Source organism: Peromyscus maniculatus, chromosome 4, assembly GCF_049852395.1.
Source record: "Peromyscus maniculatus bairdii isolate BWxNUB_F1_BW_parent chromosome 4, HU_Pman_BW_mat_3.1, whole genome shotgun sequence".
Taxonomy (NCBI): domain Eukaryota; kingdom Metazoa; phylum Chordata; class Mammalia; order Rodentia; family Cricetidae; genus Peromyscus; species Peromyscus maniculatus.
This window is the reverse complement of record NC_134855.1, coordinates 102294100-102321504: the sequence shown is the minus strand read 5'-3', so window position 1 is coordinate 102321504 and position 27405 is coordinate 102294100. Positions and strand designations below refer to the sequence as shown.

The 27405-nt window shown below is 42.1% G+C and overlaps 1 protein-coding gene and 1 long non-coding RNA gene across 15 annotated transcripts in view; one reads left to right on the top strand and one right to left on the bottom strand.

Moving 5' to 3' along the window:
* Positions 1–27405, bottom strand: part of Sema6d (semaphorin 6D) — a 569376-nt gene that overhangs the window by 139825 nt on the left and 402146 nt on the right. The gene's annotated exons all lie outside the window — the stretch shown is intronic.
* Positions 1–27405, top strand: part of LOC121828808 (uncharacterized) — a 49599-nt gene that overhangs the window by 12230 nt on the left and 9964 nt on the right. The window contains exon 2 of the long non-coding RNA XR_013050709.1: positions 4298–4350. This is a non-coding gene — a long non-coding RNA (uncharacterized LOC121828808). The remainder of the gene's footprint in view (positions 1–4297; positions 4351–27405) is intronic.

The window sequence follows — 27405 nt, the reverse complement described above, 5'->3', positions numbered from 1 at the left end:
TACATGCTTGTCTTTATTCCTTTTACACGGTGACAGAGTGAAGAAAGAGTATTGGACACTGAATGACCAATACTGTACATAAACTCTATGCCTCATGTTAGTCATCTGTAAAGAAAGGGTTAGCAGTAGGGATCCCTGTTTCTTTCTAGCCCAGAGGCTCTATTTCTGTTGGATCTCACTAGGGCTTTTTGGCAGCACCGAATGCTTCAGAATCCACTTTAATCAGGACATAGCATATCCTATACACGAGCAATGATGGTCATCAGATTGTTTCTAAGTTATAGAATGAGCTGAGTGACATTATCAGTTAGATAGGTTAGCTCCACTAAGAAGACTGGGTAAAGAGATCACGACACATTCAAAAAACATTTGCTAAGTAGCTACCTTGCTCCAGCCATGGTGCTGAACCTTGGTGATCAAGACTAGCCAGAGGAACTGATGAGAAACCAACCACTTCAGCACAGAATGTTTGTTCTGTCGCATAGCACACCCACAACCCTATCCACCACAGGGGGTTGTCTAATCTAGTTTAGGGATTATTGGGGGGAGGGGTGTTGAAGCTTCAGGCCAGTGGTCCACAGCAGAGAAAATAGCAGAGAGAAAGTGATGCAAACACATACAGACAGGTGGTGTGCAGAGTAAGGAAAGGAGTCCTAAGACCTCACGTAGCAGCCACTGATCGCTATCCAGGCTTCACAGTTAGGTCCTCTGCCAACAAACCTCTTTCCACTCTCTCTCAGCCTTGCATCTTGAAGATTTTCTGGGAATTCTCAATGTCTGCCTAAGCCATGGTATTTCTGGAAGTGTTTTTTCTCCTACTACCCCTGATGCTTTTCATGACCATTCATTATTTCTCCCAGTTCCCAGCCAGCTGGTCCCGTGGGAAGGGTACAAGGCAGAGGAGTGTCTGTTGTGTTAACCCAGAGGGCCCCTCTTCCAACTCTGCTCCATGCAACTTGGCTTTGAAAGGTCGACTGCTGAGAACTGGGTTTTTATCACCAGTGGCTTCCTTTACCAAGAAATGTGAGCCCTGTAGATATGAAGAATAATTGGTGAATGGCTCTGAGGTTTCTTGATTATAAAGGAATGTGGAGGTGTATAATAAGGTTATTGCTTTCTGCTGCAGAAATAATCTCTGTAAAACGAAAGGTAAGTAATTTCCAGCCGTCTTCCCAGACTGCTTGTGGCCATATTTACCATGAATGTCACATTCCTTTGAGTGCACATAGTTAGGATGTTTTGCGACTTGTTAGCTCTCACTTCAGTTTACTATGGAACCTCACTTTGCTCCAACTCTAAGCGGTGACAAGTCAGAAAGCTCACTGATAACCCTCAGTTCATAAGACAGGGAGAAAACCTCCAAAACACTAACTAAACCACATACGAGTAGAACTTTCATCTTGTTAATAAGCCCCTTCATGCTAGGAAACGTCCGAAATGCATCAGAAGCTCCATCAGGGTTGTTGGGCTTTACCGGTTTCACTAGCACACAGGACAACTGTCTGAGCTCTAGACAGACACTTTCACAGGTCTACTCCACAGGAAGACAGACATGGTCTCAGGGGTATCCATAAGATACCAAGATGTTGAAGGTAACAGGACACTACTTATATATCTCCATCTATTGTCCCTTTAAGCTGCCTGTGCCCAGTCTAAGTGCAGGGCTTTCCCTGCCAGTGGTGTGAGGAATCATACAAGCAGTCTTGCCTCAGCTCCGGCTAGCTGACAGGGAATTGCCTCTGATGTCAAATATTTCTTAAAAGAAAAAAAATGGGTATCAACAAAGCACGACATATCAAGTTGCAGTAGGACTAAGCCCCTTTCTGAATATAAACAGAGGAGGATTGGGGTCAGGGAGGAGGAAAAATGGGGGGAGGGAATGGGAGAAGAGAATGGAGGGGAAACTCTGGTCGGGATATAAAATAAATGAATAAATTAAAAAAATTAAAAATGTTTTTCAGACACACACAAAAGAAAAATAATTGTGAGTTCTTTTAAAAATACAGACTTTTTGGGAGCAATGTTCTACATGCAGGGAGTTTTAGAAGACCATTGCAAACACTTCCTACATAACCTGCACCTTCCCTTCCTATCAGTAACAACTTACAGCAGCATAGTGCATTCCTTACTGGTAATTCGTGATTCTAAGGTGTGGCTACCAGTCAACATCTGTAGTCTAAAGGTCCACTCCTCTTACCTCATCTTTCTCTGCTCTAAGATCTCGTCCTGGACACAAGGTCACATGCAGTGGTTTTGTGTTCGAGTTCTAGCCTTTGCTATTCTCCTTTTCCTTATTTTGATGACCTCACCAGTTTTTGAAGAACACTTATTTCAGAATATTTTGTTTAAATATATCTCTTGGGCTGGTGAGATGACTCAGTGGGCAAAGGTGCTTTCCCCCAAGCCTCAGGACGAGAGTTTGCTCTCTAGGACTCATGGGGTGGAAAGAATGAACCGACTCCCACCAGTTGTCCTCTGCCCCCACATAAGAACCATGTGCACGTGCATGCACAAGCATCACACACACACACACACACACACACACACACACACACACACACACACACACACACACACACTGAATAAATCCAGTAACTTTTTTAAAGGAAAAAGTCCCTCCTTTAAAATTTATATACTTTTATCATTATAAGACTAGGACTAAAAAAATAAAAAGTCAAGTTCATCAATATTTAATTTTGTTATTAGAATATCTGTTCCTTTTTCTATTAAGGTCAGGGGAAAAAAAAGATGGCAACCATGAGCTTTTGGCAGAAAGACCAACCCCACATTCAAGGTACATTTGCATCATGTCATGTCAGTTACTCAGCACTGATATGATGCACTACTGCTAACGTTGGCCTTGATTGTCTGGCAGAGGAAGAGCTCAGCTGGTCTCTAAACCATTGTGTTACCTTTTTCCCACTTCCATGCTGTGCTCTCTGAAAGGAAGCTATTGTGCTTAGCCATGGGAAAGAGTGGGGACTTCTGCCCACTCCCCAGGAGTGGTGAACATGCGCAAATCATTTCAAATATTCTGCATGGTTGTTGGGCTCTTATTTATTTCCCATGTATTAGTGTCATCAATCATTTGTCTCTAGCATTATCGATTTGTGGATTGCTTACTCCTCTATTTTCTTTCTTAAGTTGATCCAGTTTTGGCCATTGGAGTCTTCTCCAGTCATGTCTGGTGTTCCTTTGGCGCACCACAGCGCTGTGTTTCTTTTGACTGTTCCCTCACTTTCTGGCTTTGGAAGGCACACCAAACTAACACTGCAGATGGGTTTTCCATGTGTGGAAAATGGTCACCAGAAGCCATCTATTGGAAAGGATCTGTACTCAAGCCCTCAGTGAGCCTTACCGTCTATACAGGTTAAAACCAAACACAAGATCACACTTCCTGTGAGCAGGGCCCATGTCCTCCCTGCTGGAACAGTGGCCGTGGTCCCAGGTGGCACTGTACATGACTATGAAGGAGCTGTCGAAGACATACAGATGGCTGGACAGAAGAACAGCCAGAAGGGGTTGCAACCATGAGCCAGACATCTTCTGCGACCAAATGCTGCGGCTTCAGTCTCAAGCACTGATCATTCACAGCTGATAGCAGCAGCCAGCTAGCCAGGTCCATCTGCTGATAGGACATCTGAGGCAGCTGATTTTAGACACATTTGAGGGGCTTTTGGGTTAGAACAGAGTGAGAAGTCGGGTGGTGAGCAGAGAGGAATCATCTCTGTGGTGTCATGTGCCAACTCAAATTAACAACTAATGACAACAGATTGTATTTAGCAGATTTTTAATATAAATTAGGTTAATGGTGACACATTTGAAATAGTACACTGAAAAAAATCAGTGTGTAATAACAAGCTAACAGATGTTGGCATTTTTATTATTAATTATACATTTCATTATCATCTGATTATTGTCAAACATCGTTTGACAGAAAAAAAATTGTATAAATGATTCATACACATTTGTTGTGATGTTAAAAGGGACCTGTTTTATTAATGGGATGACTTTGAGTCTTCTGATACCATTCTAAAAACCTTAGGTTTAATCAGTGTATAAAACACTGTACAACAATCCTCAATCTACTCTCCACCAGGAGGCCTTGGTTTCATGTTGTGACTCATCTTACCCACTTTAGTACACAGCCTACAGAGTCTTCACAGGGACACTACTGTACAAATCAGAGCAGCCCAGCAGACACCACAAAGACATTTCTCTGAAGGGTCCCAAAGATACTGGGATGAACGTGTTACTTCGAAGTTTGTGAAACCGAATTTTTTTTGTCTGATTCCAGCAAAAAGAAACTATGAAATGGGCAGCATGAAGAGCCATCAAATTAAATTTAAGGTAAGATTTCTACCCCTATTCACATTCTGTCAAATCTGCTTATCCAGTGCATACTCGGTGGATAATCTGCTTGTGCTGGCAACCTAGCCTTTCTGCTCAGACAGCATCCCAGTTAGTATTTGCTGAACACTGCACACTTCCTAGGTATTGTAAGAAAACCCTGTGATTTGTGTACTCTCTGGGACTTTCGTTAGGCACTGGCTGGATTACTGGGCTGAAGTGTGTGTCACTGATGGAGACTACCAAAAGTGATACTCCAGGCTAAGGGACCACGGAGGAAAAGGTAACAGAAGGATCATGAGTAAGAGGACCAGGCAGGCTGCTGTGGGTTATGCCTTCTAGCTATGACAGGGAAGCTATACCCATGAAATCTCAACAACATGGCTGCCTCAGCAAAACCTGAATAACTCCAGTAATAGGTAACATCCCAACATAGATGTGGAAATCTCACGGGGTCCCACCCGCCCAATGAAGAGATATAGGAAATTAACAAGTGCAGGGAGGGAGAATTAATTAGCATTAACCATGGATGAACTCCCTGGTTGGCTATCCAATATTTAGTGCTTAGCCTTAGAAACATGCACAACACTGTGCAGATTCAACAGGTCGAGTTTATATGTTGATTCATTTATGTGGAGGAGCAGAGGATAAACAAGAAAAGGAAGTCAGGCAAGGGAGAAGTAGTACAATTATATTTTACTAATATACTTAGTGATATATTACTTATGGAAGAAATGGTATAATTATATTTTAATTAAATAAAATAAATCTACCCTAAAAAAAAGTGGTGCAAAGGCACCAGATGACCTTGAGAGAGTGGCAATGGAGTCAGAGACAGAAAAGACAGTTTGCATTAGGTCACTCTTGCTTTTATTCACTTGCTTTGAAAGAGCCTGAGAGAAAAACTCTCTCAAAGTATCTACTCCCAAAGGCTCATTACAGCATTACCCCGGCTCACTGCCTGGCCTACAATTCCCAGGGTGAAAACTATTCCCATTGGAGAGCTGTAAGATGCTGGTGACTGACGAGATCGGGATGAAATCCTCCTGTTTCCCTGAACACCAAGGAGGGCTCCTACCATGCAATGCTCTAGGGGAAATGCTGTGTTCTGTATCAGCTAGGTGACTCATGGAAACATTAACCTGGCTTTGAGCCCGTCGTCAGGTCAGTGGTTGGCCCAGCCATACACCTGTCCATGATTCTCGACCAAACGAGGAGCTGAGCAGGAGCAGAAGGCTGAAAGAGTCAGAGTCCTACGCCTGCCAGACTGCTTTGGGGCAGACACTGTTTGGAGTGGAAGGAACATTACAATATTCAACAAGAGTATGTGAGAAGCCCTGGGGCACACTCCGGCAAGGTGACTGCAAGCCTTGGAAAGAATCTGTCAAACCAAGTCTCTGGGCCACAAGCTAAGTTGTTCAGAACTAAAAATGAACTCCGAAGCCTGTATGTCCACCACTCACCGCCATCACCACTCACGGTTTGACCAGTGCTCAGTCACCATTTAATCACAGTATGTCCACATAGCTCACAGCCCAGCCTGGATATGGATGAGGTGAAAAAAACAATTGGTGACTTTATTAACAAGGAAAGACCAGCTAGAAATGTTCATAGGAGATTTGTGCCTGTAATGCATGGTGTGGAGGACCGGGTTGTGGGCCTATACTATACTATAGGCACCATCAGCTGGCAGGGCTACAGTGGACAGAACCACGTAGACCAGGTTCTCCTCCACGTCCCTGGTACAGAGTTGCTGGGGGAAACCACAAACCACAGTGGAGTAAAAGAATGTCTCCTTTGACCATCGAGGTCAAAGAGAAACTCAGCTTTGACCATGTGATGTTCTTTGGGTGTTTTGTTTGTTCGTTTTCTTTTGTTTGTTTGTTTTTTTGAGACAGGGTTTCTCTGTGTAGCCCTGGCTGTCCTGGAATCCACCCTGTAGACCAGGTTGGGCTCAAACTCAGAGATCCACCTGCCTCTGTCTCCCAAGTGCTGGGGTTAAAGGCATGTGCCTCCACACCCGGTCTTCATAAGATGTTCTTGATGTCCACACATGTGAAATCACAACAGATTTGTGGCTATGCCCAGGACATTGGGTAATTGCAGGGGTGGGAGCCCGGAGAGTGCTCTAGCCAAGGGAGACAGGGCCAACTTGCTGAGAAATTTGAGGTAAGAAAATTTAGGAAATGACCACAATCCCTGCTGGAAGGAGAAAATTTCACCAGGGACAGAGAGGCACATTCCCGAATCCTTATGGTTTTATTTAGATCCGGATGCGATCAAAGTAATATTTTCAGGGTAGAATTAAAGTTTTCAAATCCCCCAATCCACAATGGAGCAGACTACCTATGGTGCTTTGACGCTCAATTGTATTGTGATTCTTCACTTTTACTTCTATAATTTTATTTTTACTCTTACAGTTTATGATGATGTTTTAGTAAATTTTAAAACTGTGCAACCATCATCACAGCCCATTTTCAGAACACCCCTGTGTCTCAGTTCTCTGGCTGTTCAGTCAAACCCGTTTCTCATCTGCATGTGTCTGGGGAGCAAAGCAATATCCGCAGGAACCTGGGGTCTGCCATACAAAAGCTCTCATACTGCTCTTCATTCCAAGCCTTTTACAATACTCTTTGAAATAGGGTCTCACTAAGTTGCTTGTGCAGGGCTCAAATTTGTGATTTTTTTTTTTTAAATCTCAGCCCACTGAGTAGCTGGGACGACAGACAGGCCTGCATCACTATGGCTAGGCAAAAGTTTTAACCTTTGGTCAGATGCAATTCTTATTCACACTGGCAACCTGGATGGAATTTCCAACTCTTACTCAGCCTGTGGTTTAGTTAAAACATGCCTAACACTGCCACTGTACCTACTGAGGTGGTTGACCTGTGCCTAAGGATAGGCACTTGACTGCGACCATGCCTTTTGATGTCCTGTTGTGGAGCGTTAGCCAGTCCTAGCACAGATTCCCCGAGTTACAGGTTCAGTCCCCTTGCTGCCAACTTCAGATCTCAGTCACAAGCTCTGCTCACGAGGTGCTTCTTTCTAAGCAATCAAGTATTATGTATATTCATATGTCGAGTGTCTTTTATGGCAATTGAATACCTAATAAACCCTTTCTGGCTTGGGAGAGGTTACTCTTCCCAGGTCCAGTCAAGTCATTGAGACTTTATAAGGCCCAGTCAGGAGCATGTCTTTGAGAAGCCAACTGTGATATCTTAAGACACATCCCCCACACATTGGTCCTCATGTTTAGGAGACACAACATTCTTCTGACTTAGCCATTTCAGGAGCAGGGACCAGGCAACTGGAATCCAACACTAAGGCCAATACCAAGCTGTTGATGTGCCTTCTCTTTTCTTGGGGATCTGAAAAAAGCTGTGACCTCAGCATTGCCCCATTCATGCCCTTAGTTGCTCCATCCTCCTGGTGTTTTTCTAGAGTAGCTTGGACAGGGACTACAAAGAAGGCAGACAGCAAGGGACATCAGGACTCAGGACTCACTAGGTGGCAAGTTCCCTATTTTTTCTTGTTTTCTACCACATTCTTCATAGTGAACTGCAGGAATCTCCAGCTGGGAACCATGAGGTTTTCTAGAGATAACGAGGGATTAGTCATGAGGAAGATACAATGGTAAGTGTGGCCCCAGCAAGCAACCTGAACTCAGAACTGATAGAGGGGAACAGAAAAACAAATGTGTGGTTACAGTTGAAGATGTCAATGCCTCTTCTTGGCGACTGACAGGACACTGAGCGTCAACCAAGTTCTGTGAAATCTGAATCAACCTGCAGGATCCAAGAGATGTAGAGTGAGTGTCCTACTCCAGAATCCCAGGCTGCACTTTTGAAGTAGTACTGCCGGGACCCACCTCAACATAGACTGTATTTTCACCATAACCTAAGTTTCTACAAAAATGGAGGATGGTTTCTTTGACTACAATGGGATGAAACCAGAAGGCAATAAATGAAAGATGAGGGAAAAACCTCCAAATAATTGAAACTTAAACAGCAGACTTCCAAATAATCCATGCTCAAATAGTAAAACTCAAAGGAAGAAGAATTGAAGACACAGAACTGAATAAAAACAAATAAATCATATCAAACTGTGTGGGATGTGGTGGGAGCCAGCAAGAAAAGGGGATGTTATAGAAACAAACATTCACAATATAAATGAAGAAATGCCTGAAACCAATTTCTCTCTTTTACTATCTCAAGAACTAGGAAAACAGAAGCAAAATAAATCCCAAAACAAGCATAAAACACCCAAAAGAGAAATAAAAATCAATGAAATTGAAGGTAGAAAAGTGATATATAAAATTAAATAAGTAGCCGCGTAGTGGTGGCACACGCCTTTAATCCCAGCACTTGGGAGGCAGAGCCAGGTGGATCTCTGTGAGTTCAAGGCCAGCCTGGTCTACAGAGCAAGATTCAGGACATGCACCAAAACTACACAGGGGAAACCCTGTCTTGAAAAACCAAACAAACAAAGAAACAAACAAAGAAACAAACAAATAAATAAATAAATTTATTTATTTAAATAAGTAATAAACCACTTTCTACAAATATCAATGAGCTTAACAAGATGCTAGCAAGACTGACAAACACCCAGGGGATAAGACATCCGTCATCAACACCACAAGTACATCACTAAAATCCCACTGGATCCACACCGAACACATTCCAGTGAGGGTGTATTCCTTCCCAATGGCCACTGCTGCTAACTTACCATGAGTTCTGAGCACATATTAAAGCAGGACACAATTACTCTCTTACAGTTCTGGAGATCCAGACCTTAGATGGGTTCTCTACACTTCTCACTGGAGGGAAGGATACAGTCCCTTGCCATCTTCTGGTTTCTTTGCCTTCATTCCCTCCATTCCTTGTCTCATGGCCCTTTCTTCCATCGTGAAAGCTTACTTAGGTTATCACATTGTCTTCTACTTGCCAAATTGTCTACATATTCCTTACTTTAAGGACGCCTGTGATTGCATGTACTACCCTCCAGGGTAACCTTTCCATTTCAAACACTTTAAATTCCCCGCATCTGTAAGGCAGCTCATTGCATATAAGGTATTACCATTTATTGGTTCCTGAAATTAGGACATGGGTTACTCTGGGGCTCGTTACCTAGTCTACCATAAAAGAATCCAAAACTTTGTATTCATAAATACTACAATTTAGAATGAGTAGAGTTCAAAATTACAGGCTGCTGAACTTCATCAAAATGAAACACACAAACAAAATAGTCTCTCAAGCTTTAATGTAATGGAATGTTTAATCAAATGGCCTCTGGTGGAGCCAGGAGTGAACTCTAAGGACTTCTACTGACCTTTAGAGAAGAGTTAACACCAGTTGTACAAAATCTCTCACAGAGGTACAGAGGGACACATCACCACTGATTCATGAGATTGGCATTGTTATATTGTCACAAACAAAGATAGTACACAGCACAACAAAACAAAACTACAGACCAATATTTCTCATAAAGTGAAGATGCAAAAATCCACAAAAGTTCAGTAAATCAAAGCCTGAAATATACAAGCAAATTATGCACCATGACCACGTGGAATTTATTCTAAGTATGCAAATCTGGTTACATATTCAAAAATAAATCAGTATAATATACTATACCATAAGGCTAAAGAAAAAAAAATCACACAATCAATAAATATAGAAAAAGCATTTGACAAAGTCTAGCACCAATTTATGGTCTCAAAAACCTTCAGTATAGTAGGAATGAAGGGAAACTTCCTTAGTTTGGTATGTACGTCTATAAAACTCCAACAGTTAACATGCATAACATAAAAGACTATTATGGGATAATGCGCTGCTCTGAGCAGTCATATTCATGTAGAATGGGAGTTCCAGTCACTTCCACAAGGCAAGAAAAGGAAATGAAACGCATGCCAAGTGGTCAGGAAGAAATGAAATTGCCCCTGCTGGCAGAGGAGATGACTGTCTACATAGACAATCTCCAAGGAGCTACAAAATTTCTAGAATAGTTAGTTGAGTCATATGATCATTATCAATACACAAAAGGCAATCTTATTTCTACATAATTAAAATCAAATATGTGAATACTACAAATAAAAACTCTTATTTATAACTGAGAACTGAAATGGGTGAATTTAACAAAATCTACATAAAATCTATATGTCAAAAGTAAAAATAGAATATGAAGGAAACACAAAAACCTGAAGAAATCAAGAGATGATGCTATGTTCAGGAACTGAAAGATGGTGAAATGAGACTTTCAGCTAGGCTGGCCTACTGACTTAATATTGTTCCTTCCTGCTTTATACAGGGATTTTCTAGTATTCCTTACAGCTGTGTGGGAAGCCCAAACTAGCACAAAATAGAAATTTGAAATACTTCAATGGAGATGAGAGGAGAGCTAGCACTTATTGAACACTTACTACGTATTCAGCATTTGGCTAGACGTCACAGCATATATTCTCAGATCATCTCGATGAGACTTGTAGTTATACATTGATTAATGACAGAAATATCTTAAGAAATGTATCTGTATTAGCTACTTTTTTTTTTTTTTGCTGCTGTGACAAAACATTATGACAAGGTAACATAAAGGAGGAAGGTTTTATTTGGGCTTCTGTTCCAGGCAGGTAGAAATCCATCATGGCAGCACAGCAGATATGGCAACAGGAACAGAAGCCAAGAGCTCACATCTTGAACCATAAGCACAAAGCAGAGAGCGAACTAGATTTTAGTTCTAAAAGCCCACCCTCAGTGACGTACTTCCTCCAGCAAGGCCACACATCCTAAACACATGAGCAGCACCTTTGGGGGTCATTCAGAATCAAACCTACTTCTCCTAAGGCTTTGATGAACCAAACAACGTATGATTAAAACCAGCAAAGGGAAAAGGATGCAATCAAGAAATGATGTAAGCTGCAGTGGGTAGGACATGGCATACTGTTTTACAGTAAAAGTAGAAGACACATGCATTGGAGGAGAATAATATAAAATAACTAGAAATACTATCATAAGTGCACAGATTAACATAGTAATGTAGCTATTATATTGACGGTTATACAAGTGGCAGCAAGTGGGTTTGGTTATACTGCAAACACTAAATGCATTACATTAAGATATTCTCTTGTCTAAGATATCCCTCAGCAATAGAATTTTTCAGCTTCATTATAATTCCACAGGTCCACTTATGTAATATGTTATCAACCAAAATGTTATGAGCACATGACTGTCATGGGAAATAGCAACTGCTGAAATGAAAGATAAGTTGACTTAGAAAATTTAGTGGACAGAAGCAGAGCTGAGCTTTTATCACTGATCAGACTAAAAAAATGCTGGAACATAGGTCAGTATGGTCAACTGGTTGACTAATTACTTCATGCCACCAGAATGGTGTTATTTACTGAGCAAACTTAAATACTCTAGGTGGCGTGCCTTTAAAACTAGACACTTCCTATGGCGGCATTTGTTAAAAGTGAATCTGAGAATGATCAAGTCAAAGAGATGAACCGATTTTCATTTGATTATTCTTCCCCCTCCCCTAAACCCAATAACCATCACCAGAGTGACAGATGTCAACACTGATAAATGAGTGTGTCAGTGCCACACCCTGTGGAATCTGTGCTGTTGGTTACTCACTTGTCTTCAACAAGGAAACCTATGAATGAAAAGCTATCAGCTTCTCAAAGACTTGGAGAAAAAAAAAACTTGAGGCTATTCCCTAAACAAAGATAAACTCAGACCAAAATTTTTTCATTACTTATCTTATTTAAAACAAGTAGTTCCTTTTTAAAAGCAGATTCCATAATCTCCCTTTTTATCTTATATCCATATTCACTTTTTTCTTTTCATAATAGATTCAATAGTCTACCTTTTGTCATTTTTATATCTTCCCCCTTTTCTTCAGTGTAGATTCAATGATCTACCTATTTATCCTATTATTTCTTTATCTTTTCTCTCAGAGTAGATTCAATGATTTATCTCATATCTATATTCTCTTTTTCTTTTTGCTTTCTAGGGGTGAAGATATCTTTAGGGAATCCTGAAAAGAAAATTTTGGGGTTAATCATCAAGTCCTGTATCGTTTGTCCAGTCTCTGCATAATAGAAAAGTTCGGGGCTTGTTTCAAGTCCTTGTTTGAGTAGTCTGTCAGGCTGTATCATCTCAGCTAGCCATCTCAAAATTGTCCTAAGCAGTTTGTAGTCCAAAGCAGATCTTTCAGCTTAATGGCTTTATCATAGTCCATGTGGAATCATCGTTGTAGGATCCTGTCATCTTTTTGAAGATTTCAAAGTTGCTGTTAGGTGTGGTCATGGTTCCATGCAGACTTTTTTTTTTTTTTTTTTTTTTTTTTTTTTTTTTTTGTGCCTCCTCTGTGGTTTGGAGCAATCATAGTCTGATAAATGTCTGTCTCTCGGAACCATGAACATTCTTCCCTAGAACAGAAAATCTTCACAACAATTTCTCCCCACCATTTGTCTTGCCAAACTTTTCCAAACTGACCTTTGCCGATGCTTTCTTGTAACACGATGGTCCTGGCAATTCTTCTCTGAACCAGCAGCAGTAAACCCTTTGTCCCAGGTAGCAGCATCACCACAGTCACCAACATGATGAGAAGGAGCTGGCAACGTGGAGCAGTAGCCACTGCTTCCATGGTCCCACCACTGTTTGTGGCTCAGTCCGGGCCGAAGCTTCTCCCAAGCCTCCTAGGCCGGCCTCAAACTCGGGATCTTCCTGCCTCTGTCTCCTTCAGCAAATCCTACCGGGGTGCGCCACCACAACCGCCTGAGTGTAGCTTGGGCCTGAGCTGGGGCTCACAAGGCCACAGCAAACAGCTTTTTCATGAATTCGTAACACGAACATTGGGCGCCTTTTTTTTTTTTTTTTTGGGGGGGGGTCCATTCTGGTAGATCAGAGAGACAGAACAAGCCACAGCTATCTCACCTTGCCATTTCCTCAGCTGGTCCTGTTTCCCCAGACTGGAAGCTTCTGCGTCCTCATCCCAATGGCTCTCACCTGAACTGCTGCTTAAAAGCCTGAATGCTTAACCAGCCAAAATCTTAACCAGCCAAATTCTTCTTGTTTCTGGTCCTCACGCCTTATATATCTTTTTGCTTTCTACCACCACTCCCTGGGATTAAAGGCTGGCTTTCTGGGATTAAAGGCGTGTCACCATGCTTGGCTATTTCCAATGTGGCCTTGAACTCACAGAGATCCAGAGGGATTTCTATCTCTGGAATGCCAGGATTAAAGGTGTGTGCTATCACCGCCTACCTAGTGGCTTTTCTGTTCTCTGACCCCAGATAAGTTTATTAAGGTACACAATATTTTGGGGAAAACAATACCACCACATATGGTCAACTGGTTGACTAATTACTTCATGCCACCAGAATGGTGTTATTTACTGAGCAAACTTAAATACTCTAGGTGGTGTGCCTTTAAAACTAGACACTTCCTATGGCGGCATTTGTTAAAAGTGAATCTGAGAATGATCAAGTCAAAGAGATGAACCGATTTTCATTTGATTATTCTTCCCCCTCCCCTAAACCCAATAACCATCACCAGAGTGACAGATGTCAACACTGATAAGTGAGTGTGTCAGTGCCACACCCTGTGGAATCTGTGCTGTTGGTTACTCACTTGTCTTCAACAAGGAAACCTATGAATGAAAAGCTATCAGCTTCTCAAAGACTTGGAGAAAAAAAAAACTTGAGGCTATTCCCTAAACAAAGAATACACACACACACACACACACACACACACACACACACACACACAGGCCTTCAGGCAAATATTCTACCAGTCATTTTTAGTTAAAGGGCACTTCTGAGTGGGAGTATCAGTGGCATGTGCATTGAAGAGCAACTGCACACTAGAGAAATTGCGTTCATTTATGTCACATATCATGCATCAACGGTCCTACGAAGCTCCATATCATGTCTTTTCTTCTGCTCCCAGACCTCATTAGGGAATTTAGGGAATTTGCTTCACATAGAATCTTGACTTCATATAGAGCCATCTGGGTTACAAGATATCCCCTCACACTCTTGATATGAACCTCAATTTGATCTGCCTGAGTGGAGAGTTCACTGAGCCTCTGAACTCCATCTGCCTGGAAAGAGGATGACTTGGGCATACGTTATAAATCTTACGACTTCCTAATGCCCAGATCTCTCTCTCTCAGTCCTTCCCATCACTTTATACTCTCTTACTTCTTCAAGCTCCAAGGAATCCTCAGCTAGGAGTTGTCTTAATTGGTGGTCTTCAATGTCACTTTGACACCATGAAAACCTTTCTATTGGGATAGAGGGGGGAAAATCCTGAAATCATATTTGTCTATACTTGGTGTATATTTTCAAATTACTTTTTGTAAATGTTGGATAACATTTAACTGTATATAACATACATGCAATTTTAAATAAAGAAATGTTCCTATTTTGTGTATATTATCAATAGATATTTTACTGACAAGCATTTAAACATCAAAACTGCAGAGCTGATTCTTTTGACTCTGCCCGGCAGAAGATTAACCATTTTCTTCTTAGGGAGAGATGTTTTACAACCTTAGCAATAACTCATCGAAACACTTTATGGCTGTCTGCATTTATATATCCATTCACCTCAGTCACTTAACTGTTATAGCTCATGACAATTAGGCCATGGGCTTGGTCCTAGGCTTAGACCAGAATTATTTTTCTTCTCTATGAGTAAGAATTTCCCTAAAAAAAAAAATCTTTGGGAGAAAAGTGATTTGTTAACTAGAATTTTAAGCTCTCTTTGGCCTTTTCCTAACATAAAAGAGCAATTCTACCTTCTTGTTTTAAAAAATCATATGAGAGCAATAATAATATTTAACCTGTAAGTTATAAAATCTGAATGAGACAGTGCTCATTAACACAGCGGTTGTTAATTGGAACACAGGTTAAAGTGTAATGTGACTGCCTTGTTTGGGCCCACAGCCCCTTCCTATAGCCTCTGCTACATTGTCTCATTTGCTCCAGTATTTCCCCTCAAACATATTTCATTAGCCCGTGACTGGGTGACAGAAAGTAGATGCTCAGGCCACGGCGAAGGTAAAATTCCCTTCCCGGCTGAATACATCAGAGCTCATTTAATGCGTCTGGGAAACATGAATTTCCCTGTGATTTCTTTATGTAATGGTGCTTCATTGCTGACTCACATTTGTCTCTTGGCTAGTTCTGCATCTTAAGCGTTTCCGCACCGCATTTCTGCTCAGCGTCCTGTTTTGGTAATAGAGTGGTGTTTTTTTGGAGGATGACCTGGCATTTGCCATAATACATTTCAGCTTTAGGATGAAATCATTCCCTAATCTCTGAAAAGTGAACTCTATTTTCCTTCCACAGCTAGCATTCTGCTAACCCCAGATGATTAACTGTTACATACAAATTGGATGACTATATGCCTGTTTTTCTTCATAGTGTTGATAACAAATGGCACGGTCTCTGCTGTAAAGAGTTTGCTACAGCTCCCCAGGTCAGTGTCATTAATAACTCCTTCTGTCTTGTTCCTTTAGGCTAAAACTATGCAAGGCAGTGAAATAAATGCAGCAGCATGGGTAAATGCAGTCAGTCTTTCAGTTCCAAAGATTCTGTATCTATGTGTTTAACCAGCCACACACTGAAATATACTCTTTTAAAAAGACAGTGTCTGTTTTGAATATCTACAAACTTTTTTTGCTGTTATTCCTAAGAAACATAGACTAACAACTATTTACATAACATTTATGTAATTTTAGATGTTGTAACTAATTTAGAGATGATTTAAAGTATATGGAAGAAGGTATACAGATTGCATGCAAATATTTTACAGAAAAGGTTTGCAAGTCTGCAGATTTTGGTGTCTGTAGGGAGTCCTGGAATCAAGCCCCTATGGAGACCAAGGAGTGACTGTACCTGGAGTTAGGGGAACATGCATGTGTGACTCTTGTCACAGTATGAAGGATCACTACATCTTGCAATAATGCAGGGTATATGAAGTGAGGCATGAGGAGCAGGTGTGGTGAACTCAGTTTCAGGTGACATAGATGAGGCAGAGCACATGAACATTCCAGAGGACAGGGAGAGATGGGCTGAGGGTATAGAGGCAGGGAACATCCCTTCCAGGCACTTAAGCAGGTCTGCATGACAGGATGGGGACCAGGATCCTGATGACAGATGAGCTGGGAGAAAATGCAGGGGCAATTCCTCAGGGTCTCGGCATCCTCATTCACTTTGAGACCATTTTTGAGAAACTAAAAAATTTTCAGTGCAAGATACTGATATCCTCATGTTGTTCTGTAGAAAAGTTAAAAAGCATTCTCCCTTCCATGCAAAGAATGGGTTATAGAGGGAGCAAGATTTGAAGCAGATGTATATCTATGTCATCTATGGTTTTCCATTTTCTAGCACGAGCCCTTAAAAGCACTTTATTGCTATCTAGAGGAAGACTCATCACAACTGTGTTTATCCCTTTGTTGAAGGCGGCTACTGTGGGGGTGAAATCAGACTGATCTGACTTTCTTCCTCCTTCCACTCGACCGCTGGAACCACCACACAGCTTCTGTTTCCTATGCTAATTACTTGTCTGATGACAGTATGACAGTATATATCATGCTATAAGCCAAGGAATGATGAGTCCACTGGCTGGCATAGCAGGGCATACTTGACTAGCAGAGGAAGATGAACCATCATGTTGTGTCTGTTGTCCTCTCTGTAAAATGAGAATGATAATTTTGACTGAATGATGAGCTTGTTGTGAGCACTAAATGAGCTAAACCAGGTAAAGTACATAAACTAGAGCACAGACGGGCACTCAGGAGATTTCGGTTATTGTGTTGTGATAATGTGGACACCTAGCAAGAGGAGAAAAGACTCAGTGAGTGCATGGGGTTGAGATTGGGCTGCAAGGTCATGGATGGACTCATGCATATGATATGGATCATGATGCATATGAGACAGAGCATGGGTAAAACTACTGGTGCGCCTGGGCAGAAGGGAACATGACAGCTCTCTATTTTACTCTGATATGTGGCTGTTCAATGAGGAAAGAGGAAGACAGGATAGTTTGAAGCATGAAGGTTAGCCTTGAAATGGCAGTGGACTTTTTAGAGCATTGTCCAAATGCCATCTGACCCTGCATAATGATCCCAGGTGCCATTCCTCGGTGTCTGCATTCTTTTACTTCTAAGGGCCATGCCCGAGCTTTCTCTGGAGGACTCTCTGAGGATGCCAGCTGCAGAATGCCCAGAGTCTTCCCGGAGCTTACAGAACATCAGGAGGGCTCACCACTGAGAGTTCAGCCATACAGAAGGCCCAGCCCCTGCATCCACAAGGGAACAGACTGGGAGGGATGATCCAGGCTCCAGAGTTCTCATGTGGGGTCAAGCTGGGGCCAGGCCTTTGTCTGAAGGTCAACCACAGGTTGCGTTTTCCTCTCGTTCCCTGAAGACCAACTCTACTGCTGTCTCCTAGGACTTCCTTAGAAAGTCATGGACACCCAAATTCTTGTTTTAGAGTCTGGTTCTAAACAGTTCCTAAGACATGTGCTTGAGCCAAGAGATGGAGAATGGGAGAATGACATTAACAGGCCAATGGTACTAATGACAAATTGAGCTCCAACAGTTTGAGGCTGACTCTTCCGTGACTTTCACGCTGACTGATTTGGATGGGCTGAGTTTCCTACTCTACTCCTGCTTCATGTTAGGTACAGAGGCAGTTCCAGGGAGCTTCATGGAAATCAAACAGAACTTCAGCTTCCCTGGGAGACAGAGAGGTTGATCTCTCGTTGCTCTTATTCTTTTCAGAGTCCCTGGGAATGAAGGTAGCTGTCAGCAATCTCACCAGATTTTCAATGCATGGACTTGACCTGTGTCATTTCTTGAGGCTCCTGGCTTAATGCTGCTATAAAAGGCTTTGATGAGGAGATTTTTAGATCTTCACTTACCAGCAACCTGCCCACACCATTGCTGGGTATTTGGTCCTACTGAATCAGGCTTCTCAGTGATGCCATTAAAAGCTTCCTCACTTCCCAAACCTTCTGGGTTACTCCTCCTCCACCCAGGGGAGAGCAGCTTTCACAGTCTGGAAATTAGGGGTGGAGACTGAAAACGACTAATGACGTTGCTGTCCTGGGACTCTCCATAGATGTAAAAGTATTGGTAAGTATCGATGCAGAGGCTCTGGACTGTGAAGACTGTGTAGACTGAATCGCATCTACTCGACAGGTAAAAAAAACGACACCAGAGAAGACGCAGAGCCGAGATGCCAGTGAGGATCTGCTGACTGTGCTTCGCATAGAATGGCAGGGCTTCTCAATTCTCTAGGGCACAGGGACATCCAGGGGCTTCCAAAACACTGGGAGTGAGATGAGCCGTGGCTGGGAAATGTCACACTCCATGACTCCCAGAAATTGCCCATCTTCCCAAAGTGTCTCCAGGAGGCAGAGCTGCTCTCTGTCGAGGTTCAGAGTTCCTTGCCAAGGCCGACTGCAAGTGAGTCATCTTTGCTGATTCACTGGGCTTAAGGATTTAGCTACTTCAGCTAAAACGTGAAAAAACATGTCCTGCGGGAAGAGTTTGGACAAGTAGACCTTGCAGTGCCCACGTTTCCATTTCTGATCCTGATGGCGGTTTACGTTTGGTAATCCTTTTGTTCTATTTGGCAAAAGTTGGAGCCACTATCTCAGATGCAGAGGAGCATGGTGGATTTAACTGGTGAGGTTCTCTCCTGCTGTTTTGGTTGGTAAATGAGCACACATGTTTGTGTGCTCTCCCAGTGGAAGTCTGAGTAACTGCTATATAGAACTGAGACAGGCTAGGTTAGTTCTAGGATTTTTTTTTTTTTAACATTGGCTGCAAAGTAACAAGGGTACAAAGAACCTATCACAAGGAATTTTATCTGCCAGTTGTGTGAACCACATGGATGTTCCATCATATCATACATGAATATTCTTTCCTAGTCATACATGACCCAGGACTTCTCATGCTGTTTTGGATATGGTTTGAGTGTCTTCCCAAAGAGTTCATTAGTTAGGAGCTTGGCCCCTAGTGACCTCATCTGAGAGGAGGTGGAAATACTAAGAGGCTGGCTTAATTGGAGTTCATCTGGTCCCTGGGTGGTGGGCAAGACCCTTAGAACAGATTAATGTCATTCTCACAGCACCCTGGTTAGTTCCCTTAAGAGTGGGTTATTATAAAGAGTGGCCTGACCACTGAGTTCCATGGTTTTTTGTCCTACCATGGTATCCCTTTTAAAAGCCATCAGGTTAAGTCTGTCTCACAGGTGTGTTGTGATGCCACAAAGGGGCTCGTCATCAATGGCCAAACAGGTGGGGCTACCTGACTTTGGACCATTACCCTCCAAAACTGTAGACTAACCAAACCTGTTGTCTTTATTTGGCACCCAGAACTAGATATTTTGTAATAGAAACATAAAATGAACTAAGACATCAAACTGGGCAACTAATCATTTAGCCTGAAGTCGTATAAGAATTTGACCTGCCTCAGTGTTCCCTTGCCATGCCACAGGTAGACAAAGCACATTCTTCAAAATTACCTGACTCCCAAGGTTAAACCGACAGACAGACATGCTTACTATGAATTAATTTTCGAAGAAATAAAAGGTAACTAGAGGGGAAGGACACATCCACTCAAGTCATCTCTGATTTATTGCCTGTAGTGCCCATCGGGCTACGGTACACTGATAGGATGATAAAGTGTCAACACAGCTGGCTGCTTTGCTTTTGAAAAATAACCCAGGACCAGATCAATAAGTAACTAGAGGCTGCGTGTTCATCTTCATTTTTAAACCTTAAATATTAGTTATTCTTTTCCCTCTACCCCAAATCTACAAGAAGTCTCCATTGCCTTAACACTGAGAATAGAGCAAGTTGAGTGCAGATAAGTTGATGAGAGCATACCCATCCCTCTGCCCCCAGAGGTGTGAACACCCTGGTGCAGCCCATTTACCAGGGGATGTTCCTTACCAAGTATACTTAAGGGCTAGAAACAAAAGGATGCATCCACTAAAGCAGTTCCAACAGATGTGCAGCACCTGTGCCAGGTGGGTAGACACATGGCCTTGACCTTATGAGGTTGTTCCTCAGGGAGTTAGTGCATGCAGTGATGACATTAGCGGAGACTTTGCATCTGGGTACAAGATGAGTGTCTTCACTCTTACTTGCTGGGACTGTGTCTCAAGTGCTGAGGTTGGTTGAGTGTTGTTTGGTGATGGGGTTATCACAGCAGCCCTGTCCTAAGATGCACAAACACCCACAGCCTGGGCAGGTTAGCTGGGCTAACAGGAACAGAACTGGGAGGCACACATATGCGAATAATAAAATTTAAGCTTGGGAATATCTGCAAAGAAAAAATGTCCATGACCTTTGGATTCTCCAGGCCAATAATAAAGGACAGGTTCCTAAACTTGGTCATTTTTATTTTCAAATGAGAATGTTATAAATACTGTAGAGCCATTTAATTTCATCTTTTTTTTCTTTTCATTTTAAAGATCTACATTTAGACTAAAGAGCAAGTAAGCCTGTGTGTCTCAGACTTAGCAAGCCATTAAATCACCAGGACAGGAGTGCTAGTAACAATGGATTCCTGTTCTTTACCCCAAGATACTGATTCATAGAGCCTAGAGGCCCCGAATCCTACCTCTAACTCAGTGGTTCTCAACCTTCCTAATGCTATGACACTTTAATACAGTTCCTCATGTGTGGTGATCCCCAACTATAAAGTCATTTTGATGCTACTTCATAGCTGTAATTTTGCCACTCTTATGAATCGTAATGTAAATATCTGATGCACAGGGTATTTGATATGGGACTCCTGTGAAGGGGGTTGAGGCCCATAGGTTGAGAACCACCACTCTAACAACTTCCCTGGTGGTTCTAGAACCAGTCAGCAGACCATATTTGAAAGCGTACTGTTGAAGAGAGGGAAAGTAAGTTAGTTAACACTGTCTTGCCTAAGTCACACTCACTTTATCTTGGACCAGGCAACTCTTCTTCACATCTGGTCTCTGGTCGTTAGACCACTGGTCATCTGGTATACCATGATCCCTTTCACCGATTCCAAAGCACATGTCATCTAAGGACTGCCCAATGCCTCCCTGCAGCAGAGCTTCAAGCAAAGTCTGGAGGATGGATATAGCACTCTTCTACTGTCTCACTAATAGGGCAAGTTAATAGCCTAGTTGCCCAAGAAGAGCGGAGAACTAACCAGCAGAGAAGGACCAGGACAAGAATAGAGTTGTCTAGACTAACTGGTAACTAACATGTCTTTCCTTGGTGGCTTGGCTCTCCTGCCATGGTATCACTGTCTTGGAAACCACCTGGCCTGGGGAACTGTCTACCGCATCTCCCAAGTCTCAAGTGTCCATCATTATCACAAAGGCACACTTGTGGCGGATCTAACTTCTGAAATGCAGCCTTTATCTCCCCAGAGGAAGAGGGTTCAGGCAGACAGCAGTTAGTTACTTACTTTATATCATACTCTATTATGTCTTTTTGGTCATCAAAGCAACCCTAAAATGAAGTACTTATTAGTTGCACTTTGTAGAGGAAGAAATTGATATTCATGTGCCACCAGGCTGCTCAGTGCTTTCCCAGAAGCAAGCCTGAACAGCAGCAATAGACCAGACACTTAGAGGTTATTCTCACTCTGCTAGGTTCCTCTTCTTGCCCTTTCTAACAGAGAGGTGGCAGAGGTCAAACGTGAAGCTAAATACAGACTGGAGATTAACTCGACTATTTCTATAATAGGAAAAACACACAAAATCCCTACAGCCACATCACAGAAGAGTGACCCAATTAATTCAGTGAGGAGATCAGCCACATTGATCGGCTCAAGTGTTGAGAGGACAATGCAGCTCATTGATTGAATGTTTTACTTTTCAGAGGCTTGTATAGACATAGCCGCAGGCAAGTCTCTTCTGAAAGGGTTGCCATGACACCAGCCAATGGGTCTACTCCCCTTGGTTCCCCCAGCTTGCTAGGGCAGCCCTGGCAGAGCTCCCTTGGTCAGAGGTCTGCTTGCCTAGGTCACTATCTGAGTTTCCATTCTTGGATTTGATGGATTTTCAAACAAATGGCTTGTCTTTCAGGACAGCCTTATTTCAATTACTAAGTACCTCTTGACTCTTTACATTTACAAATTACTATCTGTGCCCATTTTGTTAACAATCCAAGCACAGAAAGAGGCCCTATGGTGATATTCCCATTACAGAGAGGAGGGATGAAAGTCCAAAGAGGCTTAGGTCACCCAACGGGCTGCACTGGGGCCAGAATTGTCTCCATGAGAATACATCAATGAAGATGCATTAACCTTAAGACTCAACTCAATTAAGGAAGAACAGACAGGAATTAGAAAAAAACATGCTTCACAGGTACCAAACAGATGTGCAGTGAAATCTTGTGTGGCAGAAAAGAACTCAAGACGAGGGGAGAGGTTGAGAACACCTAGCCACTCTTCAACATCCCTCATGCAGGGCAGTGTTCCAGCTGTTTACTAGATGAACTAGGTCAGTCTTGAGCTCAGCCTTCAGAGGAAAATATCATCCCATTTCACAGATGAAAAATCAAGTCTTCCTAAGTCATAACAGATGGGTTAATCAACCTGGAATGTAACCCAAGTAAATCATCTCTGCATGGTGCATTTAGGCACTGTGTTAAATGATCCTCAGCTGAGGAAACACTTTACTTCTTTCTGCTCTTAAGTGGAAATACATACATACACACAGACACAGACACACACACACATATGTGTATGTACACATACATACATATATGTATATATACACACACACACACACACATATATATATATATATATATATATATATATATATATATATATATATATATATATATATATATATATGGAGAGAGAGAGAGAAACCACCAGAGCAGAGCAAAAGGGAAAAAAAAAACTCCATTTCCCTCTGTCTTTCAAACTATCTGTATTACAGTGCTGCATTTAAAACACATAATAATTTGTCAATAGCAGCTTTTAAAACACAAGAAGTTTCTACTGACTTCTAAAGCAGCAGCAGCAAGTGTTTGAATCTCACATAATACAGAACAAAACTTGGTCCCATTAGCACTGGCTTGCAGGAGCTATTGCATCTTACCGCTCGTCACTGGCCCTTTGCTAACTCAGCCAGTTGTGTCCAAGCAACAGACTGAAGCCTGAAAGATGGCAAGTTCTCTCCGATCCTTTGCCACCGACTGTAGAACACTGGGAGGAGACCTGGAGAAAGTGTGCTCTGCATCTGAGGCTAAAGTCAGCTCCCCTAGCCAAGAGATCAAGGTGGGTTATGGATGACATTGCCATGTGTTCACAGCAGGCAGCTGCTTACTCCTGCTGGCCCAGGAGCTCAGCTCCCTGCTGCTAGTCTCCTTTGCCTAGACTAACCTGGGACTAGAAATTCAGGTGCAGAAGCCAGCACATGCAGGCTGCTTCTCAGCAGTTCAACTGATGCAGCTGAGGGGACTGGAAATACTTCTTAGCACACATACCACACACCCCCAAAACTGTGTTGGGAGGGGAGTGCTGTGGACTTTGTATGTATGGTGAGGGAGTCAGTTGGCTGATGCTGAGTGTGCAGTCTTATTTTTGATGGCTACTTTCCTACTGTAGAAGCTTCCAGAATGTAGAAAGCACACACAAACCCTCTTCTTGCAAAATCTTGCTTACATATCATCTAGCTACATAAATATATCATCATAATTAAGTCCCTAACCATGCTTTCTTCCTTTCTGGAGGCCAATGGCATACAGTCAATACTTCTCAAACTTTTTTTTTTGATGTTGTTTTAAAGCATCTACCATTGAAACACAGCCAAACAGAACAATGGAAATAGATTTTCCAGTCAAGGGCTAGATACTTGAGCAAATCACCATTGAAAGGAAGTGAGATTAAGTAAATAATTAACTTATAATAACTTAATTCCTTAATAGGTTGTGATTGAGATATCTTAGGATGTGGAGAAAAAGTACCTGTCTAATGTCTTAAACCAATATCAGTAAAATAATGGCCAAGTATCGACAAACACTGACCAGATCATAGATGAAGTATTACATCACTCAATCATGAGATCAAGCCTATGAGATAGGTATTGCTAAGATTCCAAGAGAGAATTGTCAAGCTCTCATGCCAAATGACAGATTGTATACAAGGACCTGGGTGCCTAGGCCATGTATTTCAATGGATTGGCTTTTAGACTGTGAGAGGCCAAGGATCTATAGGGAGTGCAGGGCACTTGTGTCGTATGGGGGTGATGTGTGAGTAACAATATCTAGGAAGACCAGAAGGGCTCAGGACAGATGTTTAGAAAAGAGTGGGGAGGGAGGAGGCACCACCTGGATGACTGCTTTGATGTTGTGGGTTAAGTTAGAATCCAGGTCACTGAAGACAGGAAGCTCTATTCTCTTGGAGAGGAAAGGACGCAACTGTTAAGAATTAAATTCCAATTCTTGACTTAAGGAAGGAGCTTAACGTTTGGGACCATCAGCAGTGGCAGTGCCGACCTGACTGAGCTGTAGACAGAATCCCTGTCCATCATGACTCAGCTGCTGCAAATGTGTGCACTGATTCTTGGTAAGCCAGGGAAGTAGGATCGGGCACACTTTGCCCCTGGGTTATGAGGTTGGTGTGTGTCCGTTTCCCCTGAAGCCAATCTACACTGACTTTAGATATTGTTTTATTTTGTTAGAATTTGTCTAAAGCCATCATTCAGATCTCTACAGCAATGAACTAGCCAACATTTAAAAAAAAAATTAAAACTAGTTATGAAAAGGCTTACCTGGCACTTAGTGATGGTGCTAATTACTACTAATTGCACTGCTTAAATAGTACCTGAATAGTAATATTCATTTTAAAGTCAGAGTTTTGGCTGGGTATGGTGGCACATCACTTTAATCCCAATACTCAGGAGGTAGAAGCAGGCAGGTCTCTGATAGTTGAAAGCTAGCTTGGTCTATATAGTGAGTTCAAAGCCAGACAAGGTTACATAGCAAGACCCTGTTTCAAACCAAACCAAACCAAACTAATCCAAACCAAACAAAAACCAGAGGTTGGGGGACTCCCAACATAAACATCTTTATTTACAGATGACTTGTAAGCTTCATGATGATAAGACCAAGTGTTGCTCATCTCTTTCCCAGCCCCAAATAGAGCACTGTTGGTGTTTCTGTGTAGGGAGGGTGGCTTTTGCTAACTTCCTTGAGGAGAATTACAAGCTCTCCAAACAAGGAAACCTTGACCATCTTGTTCCTGGTTGTATCCCAGGCGTCTAGGAAGAACACCTGATGCATGAAACAGGGCAAGTCATATCTGAGGATAAATAAATAAAATATTAAGTAAAATGGTGCTAGAAATGCAGCCAAAACTTCATTCATTTCCTGAAGAACTAATAAGGGACAAGCTTGCCCCTTCCCCATGAATTGAAGGAACAGAATAAATGACTTGAGGTGAAACCTGCTTAAACTGAAACAGTATATGGGGGAAGGGTAACCAGTGATTAATTGTATTTTGTTCAATCACATTTGTGTGTGTGTGTGTGTGTGTTTGTGTACTTGTGTGCACATATGCTGTGTGTAAATATATTCCATGATCACCCACCATCTTATCTCTTGAGACAAGGTTTTTTTTCTGACCCTGGAGCTCCTTGATTCTGTTCCAACAACTTGGCAGTTCCCAAATACCCAGCAGCCACTTCCCAAACAATTGATTTGGAAGCTTAATATTATTTATAAATGCTTGGCTAGTAGCTGAGGCTTATTACTAACTAGATCTTATGCTTAAATTAATCCAAAATTCTTATCTGTGTTTAGCCATGTGGCTTGGTACCTTTTCTCAGTACAACATTCTCCTCTTGCTTCCTCTGCATCTTGCTGCTGACTCTTGACTCCACCCTTCCTCTTCCCAGCATTCTCAGTTTGGCTTTCCCATCTAATTTCCTGCCCAGTTACTGGCCTGTCAGCTTTTTATTAACCAATGAGAGTAATATACATTCATAATGTAGAGGATTGTTCCACCAGCAGGCAGGCTGGCCTGCTAGTGATCTCTAGATATATCGCCACCCTCCCTCCCCTAGTACTAGAGTAACAGATTAATGTCTATGAACCCAATTGGATCCTGGGGATCAGAACTCAAGTCCTCATGCTTGTGTGGCAGACAGTTTAGTGACCAAGCCATTCCCCAGTCTTCCACATGTATGTTTTTTTTTTTAGATAAAAATGTTAAAGGTTAAACTTCTGAGACCTTAAAGTTCCTAGACTTTAGAATAATTAGTGGTGTTCATTCTCTTAGAAATACTGGGAAAGTATTTATAGTTCTAGGCTTCATATGATTTAATATTCACTTCCATGAAACTTATCTATGTGTTTTTTCATAAACACATTTACAATCACTCTAAAACATGTTTAATATTTTGAATTCTGTTGATCTAGATCTTGATAAAGCTGTGCTTACACACTCTGTGCTTTTATGCCCTCTGCTTACACACCCGGTGCTTACACGATCTGTGCTTACACACCAAGTTGCCAAGAGAATAATGGTTTGCTATCAGTGTGTTTATAAGAAGTAACTTAATTGTAAATCTTAGTAATGCAGAATAAACCAAGGAGAAAAAGAAGAACAAGGTGGGTAGCTTAGTCACTGTTCTATTGCTGTGAAGAGACACCATGGCAAAGACACCTCTCATAAGAGAAATCATTTAATTAGGGGCTGGATTACAGGTTCAGAGGTTTAGTCCATTATCATGGTGGGAAGCATGGCAGCATGCAGGCAGGCACTGGAGCAGTAGCTGAGAATTCTATGTCCTGATCCCCATAGGCAGAGAGAGAGCGCAAGAGAGTGGGAGCCTGGGCCTGGTGTGGGCTTTTAAAACCTCAAAGCCACCTCCCTACCCCACAGTGATATACTTCCTCCAACAAGGTCACACCTCCTAATCTTTCTAATCTTTTCAAACAGTTCCACTTCCTCATGACATGACTCTCATTCAAATATATGAACCTTTGAGGGTCGGGAGTGGGGGGAATAGGGTGAGGGATGGGCATGAAG